A 26,961-nucleotide genomic window follows, 5' to 3' on the forward strand; every position below is an offset into this window, starting at 1 on the left:
GATGAAGAGGAAGGCATCTCAGGAGCAAGATAGGAGACGCTGGCTTTGCTATTTGACAGATGAGAGGATTGGCCTTGCACATTAATTTTGTGGAGAATTTTATGCGGATGATAGTAGGAAATGCTTCAACTTCTTCTTAAAAGCAACAGGAGATTGAATTTTCCTCAAGGTAAGGGGCAGTTTGTTCCAGAGGCGGACAGCGGCAACTGAGAAGGAGTTTGCAAAAGTTTTTGTTTTGTGAGTGGGCACAGTTAGGATACCAGATAAGAGTGACCTCGTGTTTCGATTATGATGGTATGACAGGTTTTTAATCTCTGAAGCTAGGTACTGGGGTGCTTGCGCGATGAGGAGTCGGTGAAGTAGACATAGAGTGTGGTAGTCACGCAGTTTGTCCGGCCGCAGCCACCCTAGCTCGGAGTATGAAGCACTAACATGATCATATCGGCGAATGTTGCAGGTGTAACGCACACAGGCATTCATGGTTAGCTCTAGCCGTCTTTTGTTTTCACTACTCATGCCTTGTTGAATCACATCACAATAGTGGAGGTTCGGTAGAACGAGTGCTTGCACGAGCTGGCGTTTCAAGTCCTGTGGGAATATGTTCCGAAACTTTTTGAGAGCATAGAGACAAGCAGACGTCTTTCGGCACACTGCGACTGTATTCTCCGCCCAGTTGAGATGCTCGTCCAAAGTTACACCCAAGTTCTTCACTGTTTTCTGATATGGTATTGGAGTACCTTCGAGCAGAATAGGAGGTAGCCGTTCGCGGAAATCTGAACTTATTAATTTCTGATGGGCTATTAAGATTACTTGCGTCTTTTTTGCATTTAATTTAAGCCCCAGGTTTTTCGCCCATGTCACTACTGAAGACAGATCATCATTCATCAGAGCGATTGCAGTGTTAACGTCTTCAGGTCTGACGCTTAGGTAGAGCTGGAGGTCGTCGGCATAGAAATGATGTTTACAGGAGGACAAAACCGACGAAATATCGTTGACATATAAAGAAAACAAAAGTGGTCCTAAGACTGATCCTTGTGGCACTCCCGAAGAAACATGTTTCCAGGAAGATTTTTCATTTGCACAGACAACACATTGCTGTCTGTCTTTTAAGTAGCTTTCAAACCATCTCATTGCACTATCAGAGAAATTAAGCTGTTGCATTTTTCTGAGTAATATGTCAAAGTTAACAGTGTCAAAAGCTTTGCTGAAGTCCAGTAGCGTCAATATTGTTGCCTTTCGATTGTCGATGGCATATTTCAGGTCATCAGTTACTTTAATTAGAGCAGTGTTTGTGCTGTGATGTTTACGGAAACCGGATTGAAATTTGTCATATAGACTGAATTCATGCAAGTGTTCAGTGATTTGGTCATGAACAATATATTCCAGTGCTTTGGAAACAGCAGGCAGTATGCTAATTGGTCGGTAATCACTAGGCAGTTGCGGGTTTTCGACCTTAGGGATGGGTCGAATTATGCTTCTTTTCCATGCAGTGGGGTATATTCCGTTCACGAGGGAAAAATTAAATATGTCAGTTAAGACAGGTACTAAGATATCGGCAACATTCTTAATCATGGTTATACCGATACTGTCGTTGCCTATTGCATCAGAAGAGATTTTCATTATTGCTTTTCTTACCGTATTTGTTGTTACATGTTTTAGATGGAAGGTATCGTTGTTAGATTATGGCAAGAAAAGCGAATAGCCGACTTCGTTTTATTGGGAGAATTTTAGGAAAGTACATAGGACGCTAATGCGACCTGTTATTCAGTACTGCTCGAGTCTTTGGGATCCGCACTAGGTCGGATATGAAGAAGACATCGAAGCAAATCAGAGCGGAGGTGCTAGATTTGTTACCGGTAGGTTTGATCAGTGAGCAAGTATTACGGATTTGCTTCGGGGGCTCAGGTGGGAATCCCTGGAGGGAAGAAGACATTCATTTAGAGGAGCGGCATTTGAAGCCGACTGCAGAACGTCCTACTGCAGCAAACATAAATTTCACGCAACGACCTCGAAGATAAGACACGAGATATTAGGGTTCCTAGGGAGGTCGCTCTAGCAACGAGTGGAACAGGAGAGGAAACGACTAATTGTGGTACATGGTGCCCTCCGCCACGCACCGTACGGTGGCTTACGGAGTACGTGTGTAGATGTGGATGAAATAGAGGAATTAATGATGATGGTGATGTTAGTACAGCGACGATGGTGACGAAAGCAGGGAAGTTCATCAATAAATCTAGGAGAGTATTGGTGTCTGGCAGAAATGGTGAAATTCTGGTTCGAACGATTTTTGAGGATTGTTCGTCAGTTAGAAACATTTAGGCCATCCTGGAAACATTTAGCGTTCCGTGAACTACCTTTCTGAAATGAGTCAAGAAACATATTAATTCATTTCCAGGAAAAAGAGATACATTACTTTCTATAATAGTGGAGAAATTTTCCCATGTACCCAGGAATACTGATAGTCGCCCTTCCCGAAATTGAACGAGGGACGGAGGAAATACACAAAAAGGCTAACTCCAGCATATACCGCACCTAGCATTGCTGAGTAAACTGATATCTCATAGTCAACATACCTATAGAATTGCTTTATGTCCTCATGCCATGCAAATGCACACTAAAAAAAGGTTTGCTTTGCCTAGTAACTTTTACGCAGTAAGTATTGAGAGAAGGAATTTTCTAGTGATAGTAGACCACTGCAGAAAATATTCTTGAGGCACTGCGAGCTATGCACTCGATGGCTGTCCTACAAGTTTCTCGGAATGGTCGCGAAGGTGAGTTTCCACCGGACGTGTGAAAAGCGGTGGTAAGCATGATGACGCCGTTCGCGGACGATGACGTATGAATGGGGAAGTCGCAACGGCTGAATACTGCGGTGAATTGCAGACGATTGACGCTTATTGCAGAGAATAGCAGTAGTTCTCTGAGTAAGGGTTGCACTGCGTGTAAACAGCCGCAATGATCAATTATTTTTAGAAATTTGTGCAAAGTTCTGTGGGACCAAACTGCTGAGGTCATCGGCTTACACACTACTTAATCTAACTTCAAGTATGAGAATTTCACTCTGCAGCGGAGTGTGCGCTGATATGAAACTTCCTGGCAGATTAAAACTGTGTGCCCGACCGAGACTCGAACTCGGGACCTTTGCCTTTCGCGGGCAAGTGCTCTACCAACTGAGCTACCGAAGCACGACTCACGTTAGACGGATACTGGCAGAAGTAAAGCTGTGAGTACCGGACGTGAGTCGTGCTTCGGTAGCTCAGTTGGTAGAGCATTTGCCCGCGAAAGGCAAAGGTCCCGAGTTCGAGTCTCGGTCGGGCACACAGTTTTAATCTGCCAGGAAGTTTTAACTTCAAGTAACTTGCGCTAAAGACAACACACACATCCATGCCGAGGGAGGATTCGAAACTCCGACGGGGGCAGCCGCGCGAACCGTGGCAAGACGCCCTAGACAACGCGGCGATCAATTGTTTTTTGGCTGCAGCGCTGGTGATCAGTTCAAATGGCTCTGAGCACTATGGGGCTTAACTTCTGAGGACATCAGTCCCCTAGAACTTAGAACTTAGAACTACTTAAATCTAACTAACCTAAGGACATCACACACATCCATGCCCGAGGCAGGATTCCAACCTGCTACCGTAGCGGTCGCGCGGTTCCAGACTGAAGCCCCTAGACCCGCTCGGCCATTCCGGCCGGCGGTGATCAGCTATTGGTGATTATCACAAATGTAAAAAATGTAGCGGTATGCGTCTAGACCCATGTAACATAAAACAGTCACATAAAATTGATTGTGGCAGAGTTATATGAAAGACTGTCATTCAAAAAATCTATGGAAAAAGTAATTTTTCCTCATTTCATTGATAATCGAGTACTGCTCGTAGTCTTGGACATCAGTTAGGTAATATTAATAGAAGAGACAGGAAAAAATCGTAGAAGAGCTCTGCGTTTCACCACGAGCTCTTTCAGTTGGCGCAAGAGTGCCATAGAAATGTCCACCCAGCAACGGCTGCTGATACTACAAGACAATGGTCATGCTACGCGGAGAGGTACGCTGCCCAGAATCCAAGTGCTCGCGATCCTAGAGTCAAGCTAAGTAGGAACTGCAGAACATAAGTCACATATGTCGTCCAACGCTAAGACTACTGCGCAACAAGAGGGGCGCACTCTCAAAAGAGACGACGCGATCCAGACACAGTTCTGCTGCGGTACGAATGACAGATGCATCACAGTGTGGAAGCTAATTTGGTAGTCGTTGAAAACGTATTCCGGAGTCCTACGCGGTACAGTATGGTTCGTGGGGCAAAACGTTTAAACTGCACGCACATTCACCGTACAGTTTTGGCAGTATATGGACCATACGCAGTGTCTCGCCCAATCGTAGTGAAGTAGTGTCCACAAATTGACAAAGGGCGCATAAATGTCGATGGTGCTGACCAGGTAAGTCCCGATTCTGAGCCATGCGATTTACATCTCTTCGGAATGCTGAAAGAGTATCTGGGAGAAAGAAATTTTCCAACGATGAGGAAGTTCACGCACCGGTTTTCGTTATGGCTACGTAACGAAGTACCGAATTTTTACAGGCGACGAAATGAGTGACTGGCACAACTTTCCGACAGATTTGGCTGCTATGCTGAAGAATAGTGTCACGTATCTGTGTCACTCTGAAGTGCTGTGCACCATCCAATAAAAGTTACTTGCTGTGCGATAACAACGTGTAACTTAGCCTACTTTTTGAATCAAGTAGCATTTATTAATCTCTCTTGTGTAGAGCACGCAAATTTACGATGACAGAAAAATCACAGAAATTCGAGGTTACACAGCAGCTTGTCGAGTGTCGTTATTCCCTCCATCATTCGCAAAAGAAATTAAAATTAAGAGGTAAAGGCCCAATTTATACAATGATCAATAAATTCATGTTAATTAAAAGAACACGAAATCTCTTCTTTTAGTGAATCCTGAATCAGGCACGAGCAAAATAAACTCTCCTGGTCTGAAAACAAAACAGTACTTCAGGCCGAAGGACTAGTAATGGAGTAAACAAAGTTCTGGATTAAAAGTTCGTGGTACAGATAGTGCAGAAACAAAGTCTAAAAAGAACCAGTTACAGTCGAAGATCATAATGAAAAAATTTCTATGCTCGGAGAAGCCAATTTAAAGACAAAAACAGAAATATGACAAGTCCGCAAATGTTGTAAGTTTAGCGCAGCCGATGACGAAAAAAGATTAACATAAATATAATGCGGAAGCCCACGTCCTCTAGAACTAAAGCAAACACTGTTGGAATTTTGGGCCAGGCCACTACCAGGGTCTCGCCCAACTGGGATTAGTTCAGTGAGCAGGCCAGCAATGGTAGGTTTGTCATACTTCTGGCACACCTGTAAGGCAGCAGAGTTAGAGTAGACTAATAGATTTGCAATTACCTTGTCCCTAGTAATAGTAATAGCCGCTAATTAAAGTATAAAGCTGCAATTGTTGTATTAATTACACTCCTGGAAATGGAAAAAAGAACACATTGACACCGGTGTGTCAGACCCACCATACTTGCTCCGGACACTGCGAGAGGGCTGTACAAGCAATGATCACACGCACGGCACAGCGGACACACCAGGAACCGCGGTGTTGGCCGTTGAATGGCGCTAGCTGCGCACCGCCACTTCCCAGCAAATTAGGGACACTGTTGCTCCTGGGGTATCGGCGAGGACCATTCGCAACCGTCTCCATGAAGCTGGGCTACGGTCCCGCACACCGTAGGGCCGTCTTCCGCTCACGCCCCAACATCGTGCAGCCCGCCTCCAGTGGTGTCGCGACAGGCGTGAATGGAAGGACGAATGGAGACGTGTCGTCTTCAGCGATGAGAGTCGCTTCTGCCTTGGTGCCAATGATGGTCGTATGCGTGTTTGGCGCCGTGCAGGTGAGCGCCACAATCAGGACTGCATACGACCGAGGCACACTGGGCCAACACCCGGCATCATGGTGTGGGGAGTGATCTCCTACACTGGCCGTACACCTCTTGTGATCGTCGAGGGGACACTGAACAGTGCACGGTACATCCAAACCGTCATCGAACCCATCGTTCTACCATTCCTAGACCGGCAAGGGCACTTGCTGTTCCAACAGGACAATGCACGTCCGCATGTATCCCGTGCCACCCAACGTGCTCTAGAAGGTGTAAGTCAACTACCCTGGACTGCAAGATCTCCGGATCTGTCCCCCATTGAGCATGTTTGGGACTGGATGAAGCGTCGTCTCACGCGGTCTGCACGTCCAGCACGAACGCTGGTCCAACTGAGGCGCCAGGTGGAAATGGCATGGCAAGCCGTTCCACAGGACTACATCCAGCATCTCTACGATCATCTCCATGGGAGAATAGCAGCCTGCATTGCTGCGAAAGGTGGATATACACTGTACTAGTGCCGACATTGTGCATGCTCTGTTGCCTGTGTCTATGTGCCTGTGGTTCTGTCAGTGTGATCATGTGATGTATCTGACCCCAGGAATGTGTCAATAAAGTTTCCCCTTCCTGGGACAATGAATTCACGGTGTTCTTATTTCAATTTCCAGGAGTGTATAAGGACCAATAATTAGTTTAGGCAGTGGATTATGTTGTATAATTATTATTGTATTGCATCAATGAAGTTTTTTAAAAAAAACGCTGTTGGAAAATGTTAACAACCAGTAATCAAACAAGGATCTCTGCGGAAAAATTCACATCCTGACAGGGCAGTCCCAACTGTTTATGGTTCCAGTACGATAATAAGATAGTAAGTTTAGTGTATCTCAAACGAAGACAAATTCCCTCGCAGAAATACTAACACGAAGCTATGGGTCGTCGTTTCAGTGGTTCCATGATTGAAGAAATGCATAAGCATTCGGCGCTTGGTTCAGGAACTTCATGCCGAGCGAACTAGATAGTCAGGGCCCGCCATCCGAATCCCTCGGCACAAGGATACAGTCGGTTTAGGATGCTGTCACGGGAGAAGCGACCTCTGCTGGCGCTTTGCTCACTGCTGGTGGCCGTATGCAGTGGGGCAGCCCCTGAGTGTGACTGCTAGGGAGCCGACTGCCTGTGTAACTTCGCTGTAACGTGGGTTGCTGGCAGAGTACGGTTAGGCCCCCCGTTACAGCAGAAATAACTTATCAGAGGAAGAAACAGTTGTTAGTCAGTGATACTGGAGAGCCAAAGAAACCTGTACACGTGCCTAATATCGTGTAAGGCCCCCCTCGAGCAGGCAGTAGTGCTGCAACACGACGTGGCATCGACTCGACTAATGTCTGAAGTAGTGCACGAGGGATTTGACGCCATGAATCCTGCAATGCTGTCCATAAATCCGCAAGAGTACGAGGGGGTAGAGATCTCTTCTGAACAGCACGTTGCAAGGCATCCCAGATATGCTCAATAATGTTTACATCTGGGGAGTTTGGTGGCCAGCGGAAGTATTTAAACTCAAAAGAATGTTCCTGGAGCCACTCTGTAGCAATTCTCGACGTGTGGGGTGTCGCATTGTCCTGCTGAAATTGCACGTCTGTCGGAATGCACAATGGACATGGATGCAGGTGAATCAGACACGTTGCTTACGTACGTGTCACCTGTCAGTCTTATCTGTATCAGGGATCCAGTATCACTTCAACTGAACACCCGCCCGACACCATTACAGAACCTCCGCCAGCTTGAACAGTTTCCTGCTGATATGCAGGGTCCATGGATTCGTTAGGTTGTCACCATACCCGTACACGTCCATCCGCTCGATACAATTTGAAACAAGAATCGTCCCACCAGGCAACATGTTTCCAGTCATCAATAGTGCGATGTCGGTGTTGATTGGCCCAGGCGAGCCGTAAGGCTTTGTGCCCCGCACTCATGAAGGGTACACTAGCGGGCCTTCGGCGCTCCGAAAGCCCATGTCGATAATATTTCGTTCAATGCTTCGCACACTTACACTTGCTGATGACCCAACATTGATATCTGCAGCAATTGGGGAAGGGTTGCACTTCTGTCACGTGTCTTCAGTCGTCGTTGGTCCCGTTCTTGCAGGATCTTTTTCAGGCCGCAGCGATGTCGGAGATTTAATGTTGTACCGGATTCCTGATATTCACAGTACACTCGGGAAATGGTCGTACGAGGACATCCCCAATTCATCGCTACCTCGGAGTGCTGTGTCCCATTGCTCGTGCGATAACACCACGTTCAAACTCACTTAAATCTTGATAAGCTGCCACTGTAGCATCGGTAACCGATCTAATGACTACGCCAGACACTTTTTGTCTTATATAGTCGTTTCCTACCGTAGCGCCATATTCTGCCTGTTTACATATCTTCGTATTTGAATACGCATGCCTATAGCAGTTTCTTTGGCGCTTCAGTGTAGTTTCACAGGTAACTGAAATTATATCTTTCGAAATTCCATAAAAAAGACCGAAGGTTAGGATTTGACTTGTCGTCGATGGAAAGGTCATTACAAACAAACTTACACCTAGATTTTCCTGTAAGATCTGACGTACACTCTTTCCACAAATTCTACCTAGTAGCAAGCACCTTAGTATTGGTTGGCTTCTGACTTGTCTTTATTTTGTTCTTACGAGCCTGCAACACTCTGAAGTTGGAATAGGCTCTTCTACATCTGCACCTAAGGCTATACGCCGCAAGTCACGTTTCGATGTGTGGCAGAGTGTACTTCCGGTACCAGCAGAATGACCCATTTTTCTGTTCCATTCGTGAAAGGTGAGTGCCAAGAACTTCTGTCGGTAAGCCTCTATATGATGTTTGATTCCTCTCATTTTCCCATCAAGACCATTTCACGAGATGCGTATGGAACGAGATAATATGTACCCTACTCTTCCTGGAATATACTCCCTAGAAATTTCAATAGTAAACCTATTCGTGTGTGCAGCGCCTCTCATATAGCGTCTGCCACTGGAGTTCCACGAACTGGCCAGGAGCTGTCTCACCCAAAAACGGATGCTCTGGTTTCAGTGAGATCGGCTGTTTCCCAGCATTACAACGCTGCTCCGTCCTTTCATGAGTTACCTTTACACTATTTCGGGCACGCTGTCAATTAGCACAAATCTCTGCAACGTCCACTTTGTTCAGGCGCAGGTGGTTTAACGGCCACAAATTGGCAAGCGGAGAGTTGAATTTAAAAGGAAACGCAACACTATCAGGTATTGCCTTACGCGCTTCGTGTGTCGCCATCTTAAAGGCATACCGCAAACACGACAAAGAACTACCCCACCTGGTATACTCGCCATGATGGGACGCAATTATGGCTGCTTGCAAGTCATAGTTCACACGTTCCGCAACACATTGGTTCTCGTAATATGTTGTAGTAGTGTTGTTAAGTGCCCCTACTTCAAATCAAAGTTGTGAAATGCAGTAGATTTAAACGTCATTGAGTTATCGGAAATTAACATGCAGCAGGGGTCGGAGGTCCTCAAAATTCCTTGACGCTTTAGAAGTAACACTGCACATACGAGTCACCCAGCAAAAGCGAGCAAGCGCATCTACGCAGATGAAAATGTTCCAGTCATCCTCTCTAGGGCGTGGGAAATGACCCACGTAATCAACACACAACTGCTGCATAGCCTCATAAACCCTATCAAACACCAGAGCCCCTTTCCGCGTATTTTATGCCCGTTTGCCACTACTGCAAATTTCACCTCCACACCTTGACACCAATGACTTTGTCTGTTTACCATTCTCCTTCCAAACGAAATTCGCTCCTAATCTTCATCGGCGATTGAAGGCGGCCGCATGTCTCCCACCAGTTTTTCGTGATAGTATTTGAAGCTTAAATCAGCCGGTAACACGACCTTATCGCCTCGGTTCCCGCAGCCCGCGCAACATAATACTTTTCCTTCAAACAACAGCGCTTAAGTTACTAACACGTCCTTATCCTTTCCTAAATAGAAAGTGATAGGGGACCACATACTTTTGTCCCACAATATCTTAAAAGACCAGTTGAAACTCACTAAGAATAGCACAGCTTTGATTACTTAATTATTCTGGTGAGCTCTCCCCCAGGATGCCTTCCTCATGTTGTTCGTTCTCCTCCTGGTTAGATCTACATCTACATCCATACTCCGCAATCCACCTGACAGTGTGTGGCGGAGGGTACTATGAGTACCTCTATTGGTTCTCCCTTCTATTCCAGTCTCGTATTGTTCGTGGAAAGAAGAATTGTCGATATGCATCTGGGTGGGCTCTAATCTCTCTGATTTTATCCTCATGGTCTCTTCGCGAGATATAGGAGGGAGCAATATACTGCTTGACTCCTCGGTGAGGTATGTTCTCGAAACATCAACAAAAGCCCGTACCGAGCTACTGAGCGTCTCTCCTATAGAGTCTTCCACTGGAGTTTATCTATCCTCTCAGTAACGCTTTCGCGATTACTAAATGATCCTGTAACGAAGCGCGCTGCTAGCCGTTGGCTAGATACGCGACTCAAAATATCGGCCACGACGTTTTCAGTGCCACCCTAGATTGGAACGCTGCAATACGTACTGCCCACCGAGCGATTCGCTCCATATGCCTTGGTTTTGGCCATACCCAACTGAGTGCCTGGCTTCCGATTTCTAAGATAAATGATTGATGCTCCAGATCTAGTTTAAACTTCCTGAGGGCGAACAAAGCTGCCAGCGCCTCCAGATCGTAGACATCATATTTAGCTTCCAAAGAAGACAGGCTACGCAAAGCAGACGCAGTAAACTGTCTTCCCACTATCTTTTCCTGCAAGGACGGCTGCGACTTCTGACATGGAACTGTCAGTGAACAACAAATTCCTTGCTAAAGCCATGGCTAATACGGGGCAGCCGTATGACACTGTTATATTCATACAGCGACCAATCCGTTGCCACGGCCGTAACTAACTTAGACTCCTCATATAGTGGAGTCTGATAATAAGCCTGATTTAGATCTAAGATGGTGGAGACATTTGCTCCTTGGAACCATGAGGAGCACGAATGCAAATCAGGAACGGGTATAAACTAAAGAGCCACCTTTTTATTCAGGGCATGATAGTCATCAACCGATGTCACCCTTCACAACGGCCGAGACACCACAAATATAGGAGAGGAGTACGGGGATTTAGATGGTCTGATAAATCCCTTATGTAACATCTTATGTACAGTCGCCTTTACGGTCTCAGCCTAGTTGGGGACAATCCGTACAAGGGTGCCTCAAAAGAATATTGTCCGTTAATTCTGTTTTACGCTCTGGTCATTTAACCTCGCCCAATGTGTCAGTAAGCACATCCCTAAATTGATCCACAATCTGTTTCCTCTATTCAGCTCGTATATGTTCAAAATCATAAGTCGGAACATCGGCATCAACTGAATTGGTAATCTCGTTTTGACATCCTAATCCTCCAATCACTACACCCACACGAAACTTAAACACTCTGGATGAAAAATCCAAATAAAACTTTCTCGGACTCCACTGAGAAACAAACCAAAAGTTATGGATGCGGTCAGAACTTATTATGGCTGACACAGACAACTTGCGCGCCAGCCTAACTGGGAATTTCCACGTAAAATCACCAGTTCGGATATTAACTTTAATAGTTCCCAAAATCTGCATCTCTGCAGAACTGCCGTCTTGCAAGACTCAGCTCCGCCCGATAAATTCGTGGGTTTGCACCGCTCACAAGTGGAAACCTAATCTTCGCTGATCAAAGAAACAGAACTTCCAGTATTGCCAAACATACAAAGGGGGCTTGACCACTACGAATAGTAATAATCCTTGTGTAGAGGGGCCTCCTTCGTGATCCCCCCACCGTCATAATATGCCATCAGCTACCGCTTAAGCTACCCTGCTTTGTACAATTTCTTGCTATGTGCCCACTCCCTTTACACTTACAACATTTTGTTGTTAATGCCTCTGGCCGCCTGGTTAGTTTACTATATATGCAGCTTCCTGCCATCTAAGACCAAAACTTTCCTCTCGGTTTTGATCAGCGTACACTACGGCTTCCACGCGATACATCAAGTCTTCTAACTGATGGAAGTTTTGTGGGCGATCACAAAACGCACCCTGGAGTGGTCACTATAACACATTCATCCAAGGATATTTTCAAGTATTTGCCTTTCACTGTAATCCCAGCACAAGCTTCTACCGCTATCTTTGACTCTCTTTATATAGTTTTCTAACAGTTCTTCATATCGTTGCTCCCCCAAAACAGTCCTTGCCGATTATCTCGTTTGAGCACGGGCGCTCAAATAATTTCGGCAAATTAGATCACGAATTTCGTTAAAAAACAGTTTCTGGCGTATGGCTTCAGATAAAGGTTGCTGCAGCCGCCCGTCTACCGGAGTGCTCAAAAACTGATAGCAATGTTTGTTATGTAACCTGAATGATTCCCCTCTATCCTGCAATTTCGAAAAAAAGCAAGACTCTCTGCACTTTCTCAACAGAATCTACGGACAAACGGACAATATACCGCCATCACAAAAAATCCTGGTAAACGGTTGGATAGCTTGACAAATAGATCAGCAACATAGAGAGGGCATTGAAATAATTAAACGCTCTAACTACATGAACAGAGATGGTAGAGATTTTGCCCACCAATCACTTACTAGAGTGGCACAGGCAACAGTCACAACACTATCTTCTACCAATCCTCTACTAGATCTGACTTCCAGTCAGTACCAAGGTAGCACAAGCAACAGCATACCATACAGTCACCCCTCCATAGAAACCTCTTCAAACTGTCCAATGGCATCTCAGATATGTAGCCAACAGACAACTGAAAATGACAGAATATAAAAGAAGACATTCATCAGTATACCTCACATACGAGGACTGGAACCCTTGGGCTGCTCTCGGAGTTGAAATTCCATAGGGCTAAGCTTCCATCTAATGCCATCCACGTCTTCACTATTGCTGTAAGGCCTTGTTCTCCGTCGTCATCATCGCTTTCGCTGCCACACGTCGCCACTACTGCCAGTCCTCGCTGTCTATATTGCCTTCGTCGTCGCCTTCACTGTCGCCCTTTCTGCCAGTCCTCGTTGCCCGTCGGCATCATCACCTGCACTGCCAGACATCGCCATTACTGCCAGTCCTCGCTGCTCGTCATCGCCATTGCTGCCAACCCTCGCTACCAGTCGCCATATACGCCACCAGTCCTCGCCATCGCCGCTGAACATCACCAGCGGTCCCTAGCCCACGTCTTAGCTGCCAGTCTTTGCCTGCACCAACTAGTCATCGCCGTCACTACCTTCATTCACGACGTATCAACCTAAAACTATGACATCAACAATCATTCAGTCACACTTTTAATTTACTCCCACCTCCATTTTCTCCTTTACCCCCTACAACTGTTTCCTCTTGCTCTTCCTTTATTTACCTCTTTCCCCACTTCTCAGATGACCCTGTTCGTCTTCCCACTCTCATACATTGCGTAATCAGACTCAATTCGCTCCTCATTTGCAGTTGTCATCACTCCAGCATAAACTGCTGCTCCATTACCACCGCCACTATCACCACACCTCGACCTTCGTCACAACTGCACCAGTCAGCAGCGCCATCAGATCGTCATCGTTACATTTGGATCCAGAAGCAACAGCACCAGCCATAGCACAGATCATTGTGGGGGAAGTTGAGTGGGAGCTAAATTCCAATCCTGACTCCCAAATACGAAAAGCCCTTCGAATTGATCGTCATTCTGGTCCCAGATTCCTCATTACCATTTTTTCCGAAGATCCCTCAATCACTGATCACCTCCTTCCGAAGGGAGCCCTCGTCTATCACTGCAGACATAAAGCTGAGCTTCCTGAACCCAAACCCAAGCCTAAGCCTACAGTTGCCGCAAATGCCTCAATCTACAATGATCATTTAACTTCTGACTGCAAAAATCCTCCTATCTTACCCCGCTGCCAGCACTGTCACAACCTCCAGTCCCCATCCACCTGCAACACTCACAACCAGTCCCATCTCAGTTACTCTTATAAATGTACATCCAAACCCACTCCCATCAAACCTGGACTCACTGTCTCAATATGCCCTATCAACACACCACTTTACACAAAAAACTCTTTACATCCTACTCCCACTGTTGAAGGCATAATCCACTTCATCACCACTGTCCTACCAAACAATCACTCATCCAAGTGTTCACATATCCTCTATCAGGACGCCATGGTAGCCCATTCCGTATTTCATTTAAATACCATTGACACACATTCCCAAAACTACTTCCACTCCTTCTTTCCCTGAGAAGACACGATCACGTAATACTTTCCATCCCCCCCCCCCCCCCCCTTGAGAAGCTTCTCTAACCCCACAGCACCCTCTATCTCTTCCATAACACCCCTTTCAGAATCACATCAGCAAACCTTACTCGTTCTCCACAATTTCATACCACCTCTATATCCTCATCTTTTGTTTCACTCTCCTCCATGATACCATAATCTCTTCCTTCTGATTCTTTCCTGAAGCTGGTCGTCAAGCAGATGCCACATCAACATCATCTCCTAAAAGTCATCGCCTCCAAGCAGCTTGCCATGTAACGACAACTTCACTGCATCAGTCTCAACCAGATATTTTCAGTACTCATATTTTGTTGACCTTTCTATGTTTTAAAACATTCTGGAAACTGTAGGTTGAAGAACGGCTACATCACTGCTACCAGCCCACCCCCACAAGGCAGAACGGAATCTCAGTAAAGAAAAAAAAACTATAGACAACAGTGAACACCCTGAAGAGGACCGCAGGAAGTCGGTCGAAACGTCGGGAGTTTAGCCATTTTAGTTGTTACAATGACGTGGCCCAACACCCAAAATTATTTTATTCAGAATGACATTGGGGCGTGGAAGCCTTCAACTTAGATCAGCAATTTCTAAAGAAGGGAATCCAAAAGGAATTCGCTGTCCGCTCTTTGGCTTAAGGCTGTGCTTAATTGACCTTTACGCAATTTCCCCCACCCAAGCCAACATACCCTGCATCCGTACCAATAAATCACCCAGCTACTCACATAGTAGTTTACACACCCAGATGGACAGCCTGACGCTGCACAAATCCTGAGCCCTCTTAACATAATGAATAATGTCAGCTCTTATTCTATTAACCTGTGAATGAGATGATTCGTTAACTTCGTTAAAGGAGAGCAGAGGTCAGTGGTAATGAACTTGGTCCCTACCGCCTGCAAGTGGGCCTTCCAGCTTTCATCGTGGGTGATTTGTGGTAGGGACTTTGAAAAAATGTTCACTAAATTTTCAGAATATTTTTATAGCGAGTATTTGTTCAATTAATATTAAGAAACAATTTAACATGGTGTAACTTCGCTTTATAAACTTTATAAAGTATAGTTATTGCTCTACTTTATAAATCATCATTTCTGTGGAACTCGTAGGTGATTAGAAAACGGAGACACAGAAGTCGCCTTAGGTGAAAAAGGTTGACTATTCCTAATACAATCAAAATATCCACGGGTGTACTGCCGGTCTATAGTGTCCAACGGGCACAATATTTCGGCGATCAAACATGTCGCCATCATCAGGTGAACTGACGGACTGAGCTCCTGTGAACGCGCCGGCACGGAGATCCGTACGCTATGGCTGCTCAGGGGGAATTGGGTTCGGTCGCGGCGGCGGCGGATTTAAATACCCTCCGCCCGCGGCGCGCTCCCTTCGCCGTCCGCGCCCCGCACCACGGTAGCGCGGTGGAACAGATTGCGACGGCGTCTGAGATGACGTCGGTGTGATGGCTCTGTCCGCCGTGGTCGTCACAAATATGCGTTTGCTCGATTTACTCTTGATTAACCCAATCGCTGGTTCCCAAGCCTTGCTAAGATTATAGCCACAGTCACGGTTTATGAGGTCGTCATTGGTGCGAATTTCGATGGCCTCTCTAGCAACGCTGACCCAGTATCTCGACGTCTGTACCAGAATCCTCGTGCGGTCATACTCCATAGCGTGATTTTCCGACAAACAATGTTCAGCGACCGCCGACTTGCTCGGATACATCAGTCGAGTGTGCCTCTGGTGTTCACGGCAGCGATCCTCGACGGTACGCATCGTCTGACCAATATACGACTTGCCACATTGACACGGAATCTGGTACATGCCGTCCTTCCTCAAACCAGGGTCATCTTTGGCGCTCCCCACCAGTGCACGAGTTTTATTCGGAGGACAAAACACAGTTCCGACCCGGTGTTTCTTCAGAATGCGGGCGATTTTCCCCGAGAGTGCGCCTGTGTATGGAATAAATGCAGTGCCTACCTCCTCCCTCGTGACTTCATCCATCTCAACAGGTTGTGATGCAGTGGTTGGGCGGAGAGCACGTTGGATCTGCCACTCTGAGTACCCATTTTTTCGAAATACAGTTCTCAGATGTTCCAATTCCTGGGGTAGACTCTCTGTGTCGGAGATAGTGGGCGCCCTATCTACAAGAGTTTTAAGTACCCCATTCCTCTGTGAAGGGTGGTGGCAGCTGTCTGCGTGCAAATACAGATCAGTGTGTGTTGTCTTTCGATACACCCCATGACCTAGGGTGCCGTCAGCCCTTCTCCTGACCAAGACGTCAAGGAAAGGTAATTTACCCTCCGTTTCAATCTCCATAGTGAATTTGATGTTGGGGTGTATGGAGTTTAGATGTGTAAGGAAGTCAAGGGGTTTTTCCATACCATGTGGCCAGATGACTAACGTGTCGTCCACGTAACGGAAAAAGCAAGTAGGTTTCCATTCGGGTGACGACAGGGCTTCCTCCTCGAAGTTCTCCATGTACAAATTCGCTACCACCGGTGAGAGTGGGCTATCCATGGCGACTCCTTCCGTTTGTTCATAGTATTCTCCATTAAAAAGAAAATACGTGGAAGTCAAGACATGCCTAAAAAGTTCAGAGGTATTCTCGTCAAACCTCTGACCAATGAACTCTAGCGACTCTCGCAGGGGTACCCTCGTAAACAAGGAAACGACGTCAAAACTCACCATGATATCTGACTAATCCAACCTGAAGCTATCAAGGCGAAGTTGAGACCTTTCTGCAAAACCGAGACCGCATCATCACTCAACACCATGCCACTCAAATTGATGGAAGTCTCGCACGGAACCTGCAGAGATGATTTGTCAAGAAAGACTTCTCACTGAGCTCTGTACTGCGTTTGACACTCTCTCTCATTGCCATCAATGGGCTAGCGAGCTGTGTTGTTCCACTGGTCACCCAAGCACTGTATGTCAATGACGTTTGCATTTGGTACAGTTCCCATTTCGCAACCTTGACTGAACGCCAGCTCCAATGTGCCAACAAAACGGCCTCTGTTTGGACGCTTTCCCATTTTTTTCCTCTTTCCAATTCTTTCTCGCAAAAACGGGATTCATGCATATCTGCTGTCATACCACAGACCACCCTGGAACAGAACTTTACTTGGGTACACAGCAATTGAAGTTTTGCACAGTCTCGGTTTTTGGGTCTCCTCTCTGATTAAAAGCTGACTTCGCTGCCCCACATGCATCAACTGAAGGCTAGCTGCATCTGGTAACTTAATGCTCTCTATCTCCTAGCCAGTGTTTCTCTTGGTGCAGATCATGCTACTCTTCTCCATATTTCCCAAGCTCTGGTCTCGTCGTGACTGGACTATGGTTGCCAGGTTTATGTCTCATCAGCAGCTTAAGCTTTGAAATCGTTAGACAAGTAAATCATCGACTGGCATCTGGCGCCTTCTGGACTGTTCCCTGAGACAGTCCTCATTCCATTCTAAAGCAGGTATCTTTCCTCTTCATCTTCATTGGTTCTTTGTTGGTCAATTATGCAATCACCATTCGACAATTTCCTCATTGTCCAACTTCTCACATTCTCTATGCATCGTAGATCATCGGCCTCCCTGACACCAGCCGTCGAGTGGGATTAGCACCTGGTATGTGTATCGTAGCCCTCTACCAGGATCTCCACCTAACGTCCTCAGAATTTAGTCCCCGTGTTTTCGTGAAGCCCCCACCACCAGCCCTCTTTTGGGTACTCAGGCCATGAATTACATCCAATCTGTTCTGTGGTCCTAAAGTGTCACTTCCATGACTTTTCGAACTTTGTTCCTTTCGTATCTTCGATAGTATCAAAGTGCTACTGTCAATTACACTGATAGCTCCAAAACCATGGATAGGATAGGAAAGCTTTTACGTCTCCTGCTCGTATGGAACAACATTCATTGCAGAGAACATGCAGTGGTTTTACAGCAGAGCAGACGATCTTTGACAGGTCCCTACATTTTATTAAACAAGTTTCCCATGAGTGCATTTTAATGTATAATGACTCAGTGAACAGTCTCTAGGCCATTGACATCTGCTATTCATGACCTACTCCATGAGCTTAGTCTTACGACCTCCTCAGTAGTCTTTCTCTCTGTGTTCCAGGTCATGTGAGTATCCCAGGGAATAAAGTGCCTGAGCGTTTAGCTGAGCAGCTAATACTTGCCTCGTATTTGCTACGAAGATCCTAGGTGCGGATCTGAAGTTGCAAATAACGCGCCTGCTGAGTGGGAGATGGAATAACACCTGGTGGGTTATTGCCGACTGCAGTAAATTCCGCACTATCGAGGAGACTACAGCCGCAAGGAGCTTCTTCTTCCGCTCCTACCAGAAGGAATCCATCGTCCGATACCGCCTCCGACGGTCATACGAGACTAACGAGCCACCCTCACATTTGTGTTGCTGGGCCTTACGTGGAATAGCTCACGTTCTTATAGAATGCCCCCTCCTTCTGGATCTCCATGTTAAACAGGGTTCTCCGAATTCTTTGCCTCTAATATTGTCAGACGATTCACTACAGCTGAAGTGTTTCTCCATTTTCTCTGCGTCAGGGGAGGGGTGGTTGGATTTGGTTGGGTTTGGGATGTCTCCCGCTGCACGCTGCTCTTGGGGACCATCGACCTTACCTCGTTCGCCAGCTCCCTCTTTCAACTCTCTTTCATCCCTCTTCTCCTCTGCTGTAATTTCTTTTAGATGCCTCTTTGCCTCTTTTTCTGCCGCATTCTATTTTCCATCTAGTGGTAGCACTCTGTTGAGTATTGGGTGCTCTGCAGTGGCTTGAGTATTATAGATCAGGAATGGGATGGTTCCTAGTAGGAGGGCCCGTCGCCTGCAGAGCCGGGGAGACGCCCATCTGCTGCCTTAATAATTTCTCTCCTCTTGATTTTATTATTGAAGGTCCAATTAACGACCATTATACACTCCTGGAAATGGAAAAAAGAACACATTGACACCGGTGTGTTAGACCCACCATACTTGCTCCGGATACTGCGAGAGGGCTGTACAAGCAATGATCACACGCACGGCACAGCGGACACACCAGGAACCGCGGTGTTGGCCGTCGAATGGCGCTAGCTGCGCAGCATTTGTGCACCGCCGCCGTAAGTGTCAGCCAGTTTGCCGTGGCATACGGAGCTCCATCGCAGTCTTCAACACTGGTAGCATGCCGCGACAGTGTGGACGTGAACTGTATGTGCAGTTGACGGACTTTGAGCGAGGGCGTATAGTGGGCATGCGGGAGGCCGGGTGGACGTAACGCCGAATTGCTCAACACGTGGGGCGTGAGGTCTCCACAGTACATCGATGTCGTCTCCAGTGGTCGGCGGAAGTGCACGTGCCCGTCGACCTGGGACCGGACCGCAGCGACGGACGGATGCACGCCAAGACCGTAGGATCCTACGCAGTGCCGTAGGGGACCGCACCGCCACTTCCCAGCAAATTAGGGACACTGTTCCTCCTGGGGTATCGGCGAGGACCATTCGCAACCGTCTCCATGAAGCTGGGCTACGGTCCCGGCACACCGTTAGGCCGTCTTCCGCTCACTCCCCAACATCGTGCAGCCCGCCTCCAGTGGTGTCGCGACAGGCGTGAATGGAGGGACGAATGGCGACGTGTCGTCTTCAGCGATGAGAGTCGCTTCTGCCTTGGTGCCAATGATGGTCGTATGCGTGTTTGGCGCCGTGCAGGTGAGCGCCACAATCAGGACTGCATACGACCGAGGCACACAGGGCCAACACCCGGCATCATGGTGTGGGGAGCGATCTCCTACACTGGCCGTACACCTCTGGTGATCGTCGAGGGGACACTGAATAGTGCACGGTACATCCAAACCGTCATCGAACCCATCGTTCTACCATTCCTAGACCGGCAAGGGAACTTGCTGTTCCAACAGGACAATGCACGTCCGCATGTATCCCGTGCCACCCAACGTGCTCTAGAAGGTGTAAGTCAACTACCCTGGCCAGCAAGATCTCCGGATCTGTCCCCCATTGAGCATGTTTGGGACTGGATGAAGCGTCGTCTCACGCGGTCTGCACGTCCAGCACGAACGCTGGTCCAACTGAGGCGCCAGGTGGAAATGGCATGGCAAGCCGTTCCACAAGACTACATCCAGCATCTCTACGATCGTCTCCATGGGAGAATAGCAGCCTGCATTGCTGCGAAAGGTGGATATACACTGTACTAGTGCCGACATTGTGCATGCTCTGTTGCCTGTGTCTATGTGCCTGTGCTTCTGTCAGTGTGATCATGTGATGTATCTGACCCCAGGAATGTGTCAATAAAGTTTCCCCTTCCTGGGACAATGAATTCACGGTGTTCTTATTTCAATTTCCAGGAGTGTATTTTTAGCCTTCTCACTTTTATTCCCGACTAGAAAGCATTTTTTCCCTTAATCGGGCTGGCGGGGGTCGGATGCTGGTGTAGTCTCTGTCACCATGAATGAGCCCTGGGAGACCCCTCGTCTTCTCTGATCTTCGAGCCGGCCCGATCCACATCTCCGTCAATTCTTTGTCAGCTCTTGCATCAGTGTTGCCTTCAGTGCCTCGAGTTTATCACTCCCACGTACTTTTATCATTATAACACGTTCCTGACATACGTCACTATAACTAAATGAACTATTACTGGAGCGAGCGACTGAAGACCTCGCTGTTTTGTCCCATGACCCCCAACTAACCAATCAGAAAATTTATCTTCTTTATTAATAAACTGTGTAGTCGTCAGAGAAAGCAATGTTCCGAAACAAATGTGCTGCTTTTACGCAGCAAGTAACGAAATTATTTTAATATGAAGCATCCTGGCAGGTTAAAACCGTGTGCCACGCCGTGACTCGAAGCCGGGACCTTAAGTTTTCGCTGGGAAGTGCTCTACCGACTGAGCTAACCACGCACGATTCTCGACTCATCTTCACAGCTTTACTTCCGCCAATCCTCATCTTCTATCTTCCAAACTACACAGAACTTTTCCTGTGAATCTTCAAAGAAGAAAGAATATTATGGAGACATGACTTAACCACAGTCTGGGGGACGCTTAGAGAGTGAATTTTTCACTCTGCGGTGTATTCTACGGTGATATGAAATTTTCTTGCAGGTTAAAACTGTGTGCCTGACGGGGTCTCGAACTTGGGACCGTTACCTTCCGCGGGCAAGTCCTCTATTGGCTAAGGCACCCAAGCATTTATTGTATTTTTAAGTCTAGGGCGAGACAAATAGTTTAATTACTTCTTTCGGCTTCGTAGCAAGTCATCAGATGATCTGGTTAGAAACAAAGAAAATGGAGAACAATAAGATACTAGACAACTAATCGCCAAATTACATGTGAAACTAACATCTACATATAATACGCTATACAGTTCATCGTCACCACAGCAGACCAGGAGCAGTGCTCACAACGCGAATGTATTTGTGTTCTGGTTGTTGGAACAGAAGATTACCGATGATTCCGAAGCGATAACAAATTGGTAACTTGTAAATCGCAAATTTAAGCCTAAAATATTCAGAGCATTTAAATGACTATAAGCAAGAGCCTTTTCAAAGCGAATGCTAACAAAAAGATTTGCTGCTCATGCGGATCGCGTCTGCAGGCGGGCCCCGTCTGTTCTGCTTCTGCTATTCACATCCAAAATCTGATCACATCTTTTGAATGCGACCAGATTGTCCGTCCACCACACAGTCCCGACTTGGCACAGAGCGATGTTCTGTTTTTCCGCTACCTAGAGGAGCTTCTCGTCAGGAAGCGCATCACAACAGACGATGAAGTTAAAGAAGCAGTAAATGTAAATGTCGTGTGACTAGGGCCTCCCCTCGGGCAGACCGTTCGCCGGGTGCAAGTCTTTCGATTTGACGCCATTTCGGCGACTTGCGCGTCGATGGGGATGAAATGATTATGATTAAGACAACACAACACCCAGTCCCTGAGCCGAGAAAATCTCCGACCCAGCCGGGAATCGGACCCGGGCCCTTAGGATTGACATGTTGTCCCGTTGACCACGCAGCTACCGGCGACGGACTAAAGAAGCAGTTAAAGACTGGTTATCCTCACAGATGGTAGACGGCTATCACTTAGAGATACAAAAGGTTGTAGAGCGTTATGACAAATGTTGATAGAACTATGGAGACAATGAAAAAAAAAAACAGAGAAACATGTAAGGAATTAAGCTGAAACAGAAATTTGAGATGATTTAATGCTTCATAAGAAATCGGACCTTCATTTCGGATTAACCCACTCATTTGTGATTTAAGAGGCACCAACTTTATTTTATTCCGTTGTTAACAGTAGCCTTCAGTTGCAACTTCAGATCGCAGACACGTTCGTATTGTCGGCGCCTCTCCTGGCCTGCTCTCTTGACAGCTAAGTATGTAACGTATTCAGATGAGTGTGGTTATGTATATGTGTTAGTTTTATTTGCAATTTGGAATTGAGTTCCCCCATTTGGTTTCCTTGTAAACAGGTCATCTGTTGGTGACAAGCTAAGTAATCGAAACCTGTAATGAAATTATCTTTTATCAACTGAGGCTGAAAAATGCAATAAAACAATTTTGTACTGTATTTATTTGCCAGGCATCAACATTTTCCTGTGAAGAAGAAGGAAAGAAATCAAAGAGGTTACAATTATTACTGAAAGGACGACAGTTAGGTCTCTTGACCACTCGCTCAGACGCAGCCGCACCAAAAGGAAATGTGGGGCCGGAAGACAGTTCAGAGGTTTGGTGGCGCCCTTGAGATGGGCTGCGCTGGCCAGCACAACACCCACGCCCCGCCTCTCCTGGTGCTCTGTGCTGACACAACAGCTCTCAGCCGCTTGTCGCTGGGAATACCCGAACCTCTCTGCGGCACCGTAAATACTGATCGCTTCTCGTTGGCCTGGTGCCAAGCAAACACCTACCGTATGTCACATGCTGAGTCGCCAGCAAGCCCATCAGCGTCTTCGAACGGTGTTCTAAAGCGGCCTCTAGGCAGTCAATATTACTGCAGAATACTGCTGTCCAATGTTATTGAAGTTCCACCCAGAATTCCCATTAATATTGTGCAATAAAACTGTGGGTTGGAATGTTGACGATAACGACACTGCTGCTGTGATAACTGCTCAACTTCGTTCCAAGAGGAAAACTGTGGGGGATGAAAAATTTGGTCAAGGAGCGGCAAGATCACACGAAAACTTGCGAAGAGAATTGGATATTGTACGAATGAAAAAGAAGATTATCATAATCTTTTATGTGTTGATGGTGAAACATCTGGTACATTATCAGCACTGTTGTCCTCCGTGCATGGGCACTTGATTCCCCCCCCCCCCCCTCCCTTACCAAACTCGTCGGTATGTAGAGTCTGGTGTTTTTACGTATTACAAAATGCTTATACATTTCCAGAAGTTATTTCCCATGATTCCGCTAAACCTCTAGTTTAGCCAAATGTAGCACTACATGGCTTGCCGCAGTGAGACAATACTTGCCTCTAGCAGTTGCTGTATAATCGCTTGTTCCGTTTAAGTATCGAAATAATGTACATATATCAAAAATTGAGCGAGTAACCATCCGTTCTCTGCCGTGTAATGGCCTCGCGAAATTAGCCGAGCGGTCTTGGGCGCTGCAGTCATGGACTGTGCGGCTGGTCCCGGCGGAGGATCGAGTCCTCCCTCGGGCATGGGTGTGTGTGTTTGTCCTTAGTATAATTTAGGTTAAGTAGTGTGTAAGCTTAGGGATTAATGACCTTAGCAGTTAAATTCCATAAGATTTCACATTTTTTTTGGCGTGTAATGTTTTTTTGTATCATCCATAAAATTTAGTTCTTGCAGCACGATACGCCTCAGAAGTGATTTACATCGAAAATAGCGATGTTAGAGTCTTGCAGCCCCTCCTCCCCCCCCCCCGGACAAATGCCTGCACACAACTATATCCGCATGATAAAAAACAAAATACCGGTACCACAATGAGAGACGCAATTCCATCAAGTCAGCGTTTATCTATTATCTGCAGTACGTTGCCTCGGGTAATGTTTTTCAAAAACTTCAAATTTACAAGTGCAGTTTCATCTTATAGTATTTGAGACGTAGCGATGGAAACGTGTCTTGTCATTCAATAATACGTACACTAAACAATTATATTCGTGTAGGTAATGTATGTGCACTCACAGATATCTATAAATACTTTTATTAATAATTCCGTCATGGGCTTTCGCCGTATTTTCTGAGCAACAAATCATATGATTCATTCGTAACATTTCTGTTTTTGTACTCAGCTCCCTTAATATCTCACAATACCGACAATTATTTGTACATTCGATGCATTCCACTCATAACGCTCTTTAGCCTTGTTTTGAACTCATTTTCAAAAATTTTGGAAATTTATGATAAGTTCCTGTGGGACCAAACTGCTGAGGTCATCGGTCCCTAGGCTTACACACTACTTAGTCTAACTGAAACTAACTTACGCTATGGACAACACACACCCATGCTCGAGGGAGGACTCGAACCTCCGACGGGGACAGCTGTGCGAACCGTGGCAAGGTGCCTTTGACCACGTGGCTATAGTGCGCGCCTAACTTATTTTCACTGCCACAACGAAACGAACAGTGAACACACTGATACACTGATATCCACAGTCTGTAGCAAGCGAGAGATTGGCAAGTATATTGTCAGTACAGCCCTCGGACAGAACAATATTTTCGAGCTGCGCAAAATAGTTTGATGTTCTCAATATTATTGTGCAACCTCTCAATCTCACCCCTAGACGTTCAATATTTTACGCTTCAAGAAAAATTGTACAATGTTATTGACCATGTAATGGGCGTTTAACAGTCCTAGCGGACTTTTGACTGTGGCACAAGCAATGTCATAGATACAGCCTCAGGAACAAATCCATCTTACTGTGAAGTTGATGAACGAAATCTTACTGCAGCGCCCATCGACTTACACAAACTGTACTACAAGTTTGATAATACAGGTTGCGGGAGAAAAATGGGCTGTTTTAATCAGTCTCTAAAGGTGGTATGGTGATACTGACAAACTGAACGTTTGTCATATGTTTCAGGTAGGACGCCATTTGGCGAGTCGCAGCGCTGGAGCAAGCCTGAACGTGGTGCGGCTGTGAAGGTGTCTTAAAAGATGGTGACAGTGTGGCTGCTTTAGACGGTCTGACACTCCACTCCTTTTCACGTCTGTCAGACATCAGTTAAAACACTCTGTGAGTGCGTTAGCGTCACAAGAATAAATGACTGGGGTTAGAAGTGGACTCTTGTCCTATGACTGAGCACATCGGTGTTTAGCCTGTTCACAGTTTGTTTAATTTCAAAATTATTGACAAAGAAGTACGCGAATTTACATAGATTGTGACATGACAATGTCAGGATAGTTGTCTAGATAACACATTACGTCCTGTTTAGCAGAAATAACACTGAATACAACAATATCAAATTTAAGTAGAAGGTTGTCTACAGGATTTTTCTTACTTATACACTGTGAAGTTGACCAATAGTACGACAAATCATTCGATTCCGTTTCTAACTTCGGTACTATTTAGGGTGTCAATCAAGCCTACGGAGGATGGTAAGTTTTTGTGACAAGATGAGCAAAAGATTACTCAAGGTTGTTCGAGTTCACAATGGAAGAAAAATGATGAGAAAATCCTATAAAAAGCTAATCAAAATCTTTACTGATTTTATCAATTGAAACTGTTCTATGTTTCTCGTTAGGTGAGAAAACGTGCACTCATGCATAGTCTGGAAAATATGGCGATATACACGTGCATAGATGGAGCAGCGTGTATGCTTCAGTGCCCTCTCAGTTCTCACAAGAACAGTTAATTACGTGGCTGTTTTGTTTCTGCGCTATCGGAGCTCAACGACTCTTCAGCTAATTTATAGCTGAATGTCAGCCAAAGCGAATGCAGTGTTCACACACAATTCCTCTTTTGGAGTCATACAGAGCGTGATGCTCCCTGTTGTACACTTGATGATGACTCAGAGGAGAGTTCACGAAGTATTCGGTCTTGCGTCTTTCGTAGCAAACCGTCCCCCACCAGTGTCCTTTTGTGCTTCACGTCATGGCTTTTTCAAACCAATGGAAGCATTTCTTCCATCTTGAGAAAACTACCTCTGTCAAATGCAAAGTCCCTACCTTTAAACTGCAGAGAAATATCGCCCCTTTCTACTTCTGTTTATTTCAGCTAATTGGACATTTTGTGCCCGCTCCTGACACCTAAAACTTACGAGCGTACATCATGAGTGTACCACGTGCATTTTACGTGATCAACTGCATTGCTGGTCTGTTTGCATCCATCTGTAAATTCCCCAACGCAGTTTTCTAAAGAATTTCTCCGTAGCCAGCAGCCTTGCACCGCTACCTGCTCCCCTCGATGTATCACCCGGCGCGTTCTTTGTCCATCTTGCCGCAGATGCGTTCTGTTGTACTCGGACCGTGACAGCACCACTCGAGTCAGCCCCAAAACTAAAACGTTTCTTCCAGCAGCTTTTTTCACCTTTTACACATTGACATGCAGGATTTGGATTCAGTGTGTTAATACCGTCGAATCGAGTGTCATCCTTTTGCATAACATGCTGTACATTTTAATAGGCAAATCTGCTCATTATCGCCAAAGTACATCAGGTGAAATATTCATCTACTTGTTACGACATAAAAAATCTCAGGTAAAGTGCGAAATTGATATTCGTTCAAGCTGCCTCCTTACAACGGGAATATAGTCATCATTTCAGCCTTCGACGGAATTGTGCTGTACTATCGAC

The 26,961-nt window shown here is 46.1% G+C and overlaps 1 non-coding gene across 1 annotated transcript; it reads left to right on the forward strand.

Moving 5' to 3' along the window:
• The first annotated feature begins 3,244 nt into the window (after window positions 1–3,244).
• On the forward strand, window positions 3,245–3,319 carry Trnas-cga (transfer RNA serine (anticodon CGA)). The gene has a single exon. It is a non-coding gene; the product is annotated as a tRNA-Ser (tRNA).
• The last annotated feature ends 23,642 nt before the right edge of the window (window positions 3,320–26,961 follow it).

This window comes from Schistocerca gregaria, chromosome 8 (genome assembly GCF_023897955.1).
Source record: "Schistocerca gregaria isolate iqSchGreg1 chromosome 8, iqSchGreg1.2, whole genome shotgun sequence".
NCBI lineage: Eukaryota > Metazoa > Arthropoda > Insecta > Orthoptera > Acrididae > Schistocerca > Schistocerca gregaria.